At 42.4% G+C, this 7434-nt stretch overlaps 1 pseudogene; it reads right to left on the bottom strand.

Annotated features, from left to right (window-relative positions):
• Positions 1-6596: 6596 nt before the first annotated feature.
• Positions 6597-6714, bottom strand: LOC134912910 (5S ribosomal RNA; annotated as a pseudogene).
• Between the last annotated feature and the right edge of the window lie 720 nt (positions 6715-7434).

Below are 7434 nucleotides of genomic sequence, written 5' to 3'. Positions count from 1 at the left end.
CTTTTCTAGTGACGATAGGATCGGCCGGAAATTCAGTTTATAGAGATCTGTGAAGGTATGGGGGATCTGGATGCCTAAATATTTAATATGGGAGACAGCTAACTTGATCGATGACGCACCGTCCGTTTGGGGTAAAATAGGTGGCGGGCCCCTTAGAACTAATTATTCAGATTTGTTAATATTTATTTTGTATCCCGAAAAGGAGCTAAATTTGGATATGATCGAGATGGCCGTGGGGATTGAATGTTCAGGATGTGATAAAAAGAGCAGCATATCGTCCGCAAATAATGATAGTCTAAGATCAGCCGAGCCTATCGTTATGCCCTGGTATAGGGGGGATTGTCTCAGGGCGACTGCCAGGGGTTCTAATGCAATCGCAAATAGTAAGGGGGATAGGGGACATCCCTGTCTAGTGCCCCTCAAAATGGGGAAAGGGTCGGATAGAGTGCTATTACATAGTATGTTGGATGCTGAGTCTGTATATAAAGTTTGGAGAAAGTGTGTAAATTGTATTGGGAATCCAAATTTGGAAAGGGAACGGAATAGGTGATCCCAGTGTACCATGTCAAAAGCTTTCTCTGCATCAAGAGACAGTATTGCTCTCCCTGAATTTGACATGGCACCCTGGGAATCACTCACCGCAGCCAAAACCTTCTGGAAATTTGTAACTGGGTTCCTACCTTGGATAAAGCCCGTCTGGTCAATATGTATTAGGGTCGGTAAAAGGGGCTTCAATCTATCTGCTAAGATCTTGGTCATGATTTTATAGTCTAAATTGAGGAGTGAGATGGGACGGTAGGAACCTGGATCGGAGAGATCCCTTCCTGGTTTCGGCAGGAGTCTTAAGCGTGCTCTGTTAAAATAATTGGGAAGTGCGTTAGTGAAGAGAATTGTGTTATAAACTTTAGTCAGAATTGGTACAATGTGATCTGCCAATAATTTGTAGTAATCCGCCGTTAGGCCATCTGGGCCTGGCGCTTTTCCCCTTTTAAGATGTGCTATACCATCCCTCACTTCCTGTTGGGATATCTCAGAAATCAGAGTTAGGCTTTTATCTGTAGGTAACTGTGGTAGTGCTAGGTTTTCCCAAAACTCAGTTTCCTGGACCGTGTCAGAGTGCGGGGCCGAGTATAGGTTTTGATAATAGTCAAGTAGTACTTGCGCTATCTGAGCATTATCCGTGGTAAGCCCACCAGTAGCTGTTTTTAGCGGATGAATTATGGAGGGGGGGGGGGCGGATACCCTTGAGCATGTTTGATAGGAGCTTGCCTGACTTATTTCCAAATTTGTGGAATTTAGCATCTCTGGAAAAGGAGTAAGACATCTCCATCTTAATAAATACCTGTTCATGAATTTATTTGGCCTTTTGATAAGCGGATCTATGCTGTGGGGTGGGATTGGCTGCGAAGGAGAGGAACGTCTTCGAGACCAGATCGTGTGCTTCTAAATATTGTTTAGTTATCTGCTTTTTAATTGTAGAAGAGTGCGAGATAATCTCGCCCCTTATAGTAGCTTTGGAAGCCTGCCAGAAGAGGATGGGGTGTGTTTGTTTAGTGTCTTCATTATGTGTGTCATAAGTAACCCATGCATCTAGAACCGCCTGCTTCAGCTTGGAGGAGGTTGCCAATGTAGATGGGCATCTCCAGTTGATATAGCTGCCCTTATCCCGTGAGAGTTGGATTTGAATCCAGATCAATGCGTGATCTGATAAATGTATTGGCTCCATATCAGCTATGAGCGTAGTTGATAAGAGTTTGATGGAAACTAAGATATAATCAATACGGGACATTGTATGTTTGGCAGCAGATAGGCATGAAAAACTTCTGTCCGTGGGGTGTAATACACGCCACAGATCTAGCAGTTGCAGATGTCGTGCTAATTCTGGAACCCCCAAAGTGGGCAATTTTCTTCTGCCAGTGCGTGGTTGTTGTCTATCTAGGTGTATGTTTGAGATCAGGTTAAAGTCACCTCCTAGCAAAACAAACATATGAAGTCGTGGGGTAAGGATGGTTATGATCTGATCAAAAAACTTTCTTTCATAAATATTAGGAGCATATACATTCATGCAATAAAATAGCTGATGTTCAATCTTTAAAGTACAAGAGACATATCTGCCAAGGGGGTCCGAAATTACATCAGACACCTCCACGGGAAAGTGTCGTCTCGCCAGTATAGCCACCCCTCTTACTTTGGAGTTATAGGAGGCCGAGGCGAGCACCACCCAGCCTAGCATATTCAGTTTCAGGGTTTCAGGGGGGGTTAGGTGGGTTTCCTGTACATACACTAGGTCAAAGTGTAATTTACGGAGATAAATTAAAATGCGCTTACGTTTCTGGGGCGAGTTTATGCCACCCACATTCCAGCAGCCCAATTTAAGTGTCTGTGTCATCTAGAAAAAGGAGTGGCGTGAAGCAACCCAACAGGCAGTATGTTAAGAACATTTTCAGGCAGCGTAGGAGGTAAGGAAGGGGGAGGTGGTGGGGGGGGGGGGGGATAACTGGGGGAAAAGAAACCAACTAACAAACCTACATATAAACATTCCTAATGAGGAATTCTCCTCATCAAACTGTTAGAAGATAAGATCCGTGCTCCTATACCAGAAGCACTGTACCATGTGTACTCCTAAGCCGGGGCACCTCACGTGAAAGTCATGTGGAGCCTGCCAGCCTAATGTACTCGGCTCCTATTACAGCCCTAGGTCATGGAGGGGTGGGGGGGGGGGAGGTAAGCGGAGTGCACATCAGACAGAATAACTTAGTAAGATAAGTACTGATAATTGCACAAATAGCATACATCTAACGGTAGATCAGTGATCTGTGGAAATAAAACAGCTTACAATCATACATATCATTCACATTCAGACATGTGTGATCTTGAGCGGGCATTCTCAGCATATTCATGGAGATAAGCCTTTGCGTCAGCTGGGCTTAGGAAGTCTAAGAAGGATGACCCATCATAGATACGCAGGCGAGCGAATTTACATCCATCTTGCACTAGTTGTGAGCAGATAGGAGCGAAATCCTTTCTCGCCTTGGATAACTCCGCAGAGTAGTCTTGGAAAATGAGGATTTTGTTTCCATTCCATGTCAGGTCTCTGCATCTACGTGATGCCGTCCATAGCAATTCTTTGTGCAGATAATTAAGGCTTTTAAAAATAACAGCGCGTGGACGTGCTCCCTCTTGTTGGCGCTGCGGCCCCAGCCTGTGTGCTCTTTCTATTATTAAATCGTGGCATCTGTCAGATACTTTGAGCAAGGATGGCAGGGTGATTCGGATAAAATCAAAGAGCGCTTGACCCTTGACCTCCTCAGGTAGACCTACAATTCTTAGATTTTGGCTGCGTGAACGGTTCTCCAAATCCTGTACCTTATTGTGCAGCTGATGTATTTCAGTTGCCTGTGCAGAAACTTGTTGTTTTAAAGAACTGACGTCTGCAAAGTTCTCCCCCAACCTATGCTCAGTGTCTAAAACTCTCTGTGAGAGTGATGCCAATTGCAGATTTATTTGAGCAGTCTGCGCTTTCAGAAGGGGGTCCATAGCCAGTCTAACTGCCTGCACCATATCCCCATATGTAACAGGACGATCCATATGTTGGATCACCCTATCTGTTGTATCTGATAATGTAGGGGAGCAGGGGGGAGACTCACCCTCTGTAAGGTGCTGTGCCTCGATCCCAGGAGAGCGGACACGCTGAGGCAGGATGGCAGGAGAGGAGCACGTTGTGACTGTGCTGGCGTCCGGCGCCATTTTGGTATCCGCCCGGCGCTTCTCCTTGTCTTTTGCTCCGCGGTTCTTGGAGGACGGCATGGCGGTAAGATATTTGTCCACGTAACGGACACTTTCCCCTGGTAATCGGTGGTGGCTGGCAGTGGTGTGGAGGCGGCTAGCGCCGTGAAATTGGTTGTGAGGGGACCCGGTCAGCGGAGCTGAAGTGATCAGCAGCCGTTCATGCCGCTGCCGGAACCGGAAGTCTGTGCCTGTCTCTTTAATTCGTTTACCCTATCTGTTAGTAGGTTATTGCCATCTCTCCAGACTACTTCCTCGTGCTATTAACATTGGTGCATCACTCTTTCTGTATCTCTCAATACTCAGGCATCTCGTTAGTACCTTTACCCTATTACTATTCTTTGTTATTAATTCACTGTTCTCTTGTCTCGTTCTAATCTTTTTGTATTCTTTGTCTTGTCTTTGTTGTCTTTTCTACCGGCATTGATTCAGGTCAATTGACCTTATGGAAAAAGCGGCTCTTATAGGCTAGAAGACCTGTTGGCGCGTTCTATGACTCTTAACCCTGGGTGTACAGGGGTCACTGCCCAGAAGGCAATCTACAACCTCAACTCCTGCAAAGAACCTCAGTTGCATTCATATAGTCCTGCAAAGAATTATAACATTTACAAGTGGACATACGTTATCGATCATTGTTTTATAATAAAAAAAATCTCATTCTAACATAACAAAAGAGGTTAAATATATTGAATTTGCTCACTTTACATTTTGCATAATAATATTTCCTACATGCAGAAGACTTACTGGTATGGACTCTACTGTGTGTTATAATGTAAATCATTGTGGCAGGGTATCCATATAATCAGAAAATTGTATACTTTGGGCTGGATTTGTAAAATGGATCAAAAGTGTTGATATGGAACTTCAACAATCCGAGCGAATCTGATCGGTGGCTTGGGTTTTCCCACCATGCTTTGATTGCAAACAAGGCAAAACGTCATCATCCCGGTGTTGAATTGTCGCTGGTTTTGGATTCTATATAATTACTTGTAATGGTGATTCTTCGACATTTCACAGCAGAACGAGCTGTGTGTTCTGACATTCTGTGCTTACTCCATGCTGTGTTGTGCTTACTCCATGCTGTGTCCACCCACTCCAGTGGAGGCTGAGCTGACTTATCGATGTGTCCACACATTCCAGTGGCTGAGCTGAGTTGACCTATCTGTGTCCACTCTGTTCATTCACTCCAGTGGTTGACCTGACCTATCTGTGTCCACTCCACACTGCCCATTCACTCCAGTAGCTGAGCTGACCTGACCTAGCTGTGTCAACTGTGTCCATAATATACTACAGTTCTACTTAGTGTTAATATTGGCCGATCTAGATTACAGTACAGATAGTTAGCAAGTCATTGTTTATTATTTTTTTTTATAGGGCAAGAATTTAGTTACATCTATAGTCACATTGGTGCTGTACTGTGGCTTGACAGGCTGTACCCCACTGCACCTTTGTTGACATAATATATTAGCGCCTTTGTTGACATAACAATATAAGTGGTTTGACTCGATGATTTTGTTGTCATTTAAAAAAAATGGTCTTTTTTATACAAGCTGTGTGCGCTGTATGCCACTGCGCCTTTGTTGACATAATATATAAGTGCCTTTAATGACACAGTATACTGTAAGTGGTTTGACTCACCACTTTTGTTGTAATTTTTAAAAGAAATTGCTTTTTTATACAAGATGTGTGCACTGTACACCACTGTGCTTTTATTGATGCAATAATAAATATAAGCAGTGTGATTTGCCGCTGTGAGTTGTCATTTTAATAAAAAAAAAAAAAAGAATCTGCCTTTTTTTATTGTACAGTACAAACAGTTGGCATTGTACTCCACTGCAATATTGTTCAGATAATTATAAGCAGTGTGACTCCCCGCTGTGTGAGTTGTCATTTGCAAAAAAAAGTTTAAAAAAAATTGCTTTTTTTTAGTGTTCAACTTGTGTCTGTTGAGTTCATTGATGTGGATAATGATCAGTCGAGAGATGAGCAGAAGCCGCAACCAAATACTAGTGCTGCTGCTACCAGTTTAATGATACAAACAAAGAAAAGAGAGAAAACTTTTTGTTGGCGCACTGTTCAAAAACAAAGCTATAATGAACTCATATGACTCTACAATATTGTAAGAATATAAAATGTACCTTTTATTCAATGCATTAAAATATATCGTCCCCTAGAAAATTCATTATTGTATACTGATGAATATCAGACAATATTTGAGTGCAGCAGGGGTAGCGGAAATGTATGTAATAGGATACAGGTCCTTAATTGGACTTATAAGAGCTCACCTGTGTTTGCTGGATATCACCAAGGTCAATAACATGAGGAAGCATACAGTAATTGTACTAAAGTGATTCAACAAGTACTTGTCAGGGATACCCAGTGGTGCCCCAGATTGAGCATATAGTGATACTCAGATAAATATTATCCCAGATTGGGTGGACACCAAATTCCTGGCAAGGAGAATACTTGTTATAGTATCTCTCAATAATACCTCTAAAAAAAACCTGTGCAAAAGCAGAATAAACAATGCATATATTGCAGAAGTATCAAGCATCAGTAGGTCATGATTCTGATCATTGTCACTGTGATATAGCGAATACCTATTTCCTCTCAGTAACACATCTGGGTCGCCTATACATCCATTGAATAGACAATAAAGTGTAAAATGTCAGTAGGTCATAGTTCTGATCATTTTCACTGATTGAAAGGGAAATGATAAGGTGCTGATTGCCAAGAAAACTGGCAGCAGGTGTAGAGAAAATAAAGATGAATCTGCTGTCAATGTAAGACCGGAGTTTCCCCAATACTCTGACCTGCTACACCGGGTATTCCCAGGTGGTCTCCCACCTGGTTCTGACCCAGCCCAATACTGTATAGCTTCCAAGATCGGACGAGATTGTGCATATGCAGTATGGTATGATAGTAAGTCCTAGGAGTCCCTGCTAGAATTTCTCCAGAATCACTGATGAGAGTTCACGAAAAAATGACTCATATGAGTTCATTACAGCTTTGTTTTTGAAGAGTGCACCAACAAAAAAGTCTTCTCTCTTTTCTTTGTTTGTACTTCAGGTTATATATTGACTTTTTGGTGCACCGCCAGCAGTGTCAATAGTGCCAGTTAATCATACTATCCCACAAATGCTGGTTTCCTTTCTCATAAATTTAGACATCTTTTGACGGGTGCGGAGTCACACCCAATTTGTTCACCAGTCTACTGATACTAGACCTTCAACATCATCTACGTAAGCCAATGTCCAAGGGCATACATAGTTTTAGTCAGGGTATCAGAAATAAAAACAAATCTATATTTTACAGTGGTAACAAATCTAATAAAGGGAATGTTTATTTCATTAAGACATTAAAATGCTATTCACCACGCGCAGTGGCAAGGAAAGGCTCAGGCCTTGGCCATTAATTAGGAGTGGTGGTTCTGCAACTCTCAGTAAGGCATCTTCTTCTGCCTCTCATGACTATGCAAGCACTTCACACAGTGTGTAGAAGAGGTGTCAAAAAAATTAAAACCTGAAAATCAGTGCTAAAAAAACAATAGAACAAACTATATGTTCAGAAACAGAAATATCACAGATCTCTAAGGAGAGTCTAAGTGTGATCATGATTGCTATATGTGAGCCGAACCTTTCTGATACT

This window comes from Pseudophryne corroboree, chromosome 4, assembly GCF_028390025.1.
Source record: "Pseudophryne corroboree isolate aPseCor3 chromosome 4, aPseCor3.hap2, whole genome shotgun sequence".
Classification (NCBI taxonomy): Eukaryota; Metazoa; Chordata; class Amphibia; order Anura; family Myobatrachidae; genus Pseudophryne; species Pseudophryne corroboree.
This window is presented reverse-complemented; position numbering and strand designations above follow the sequence as displayed.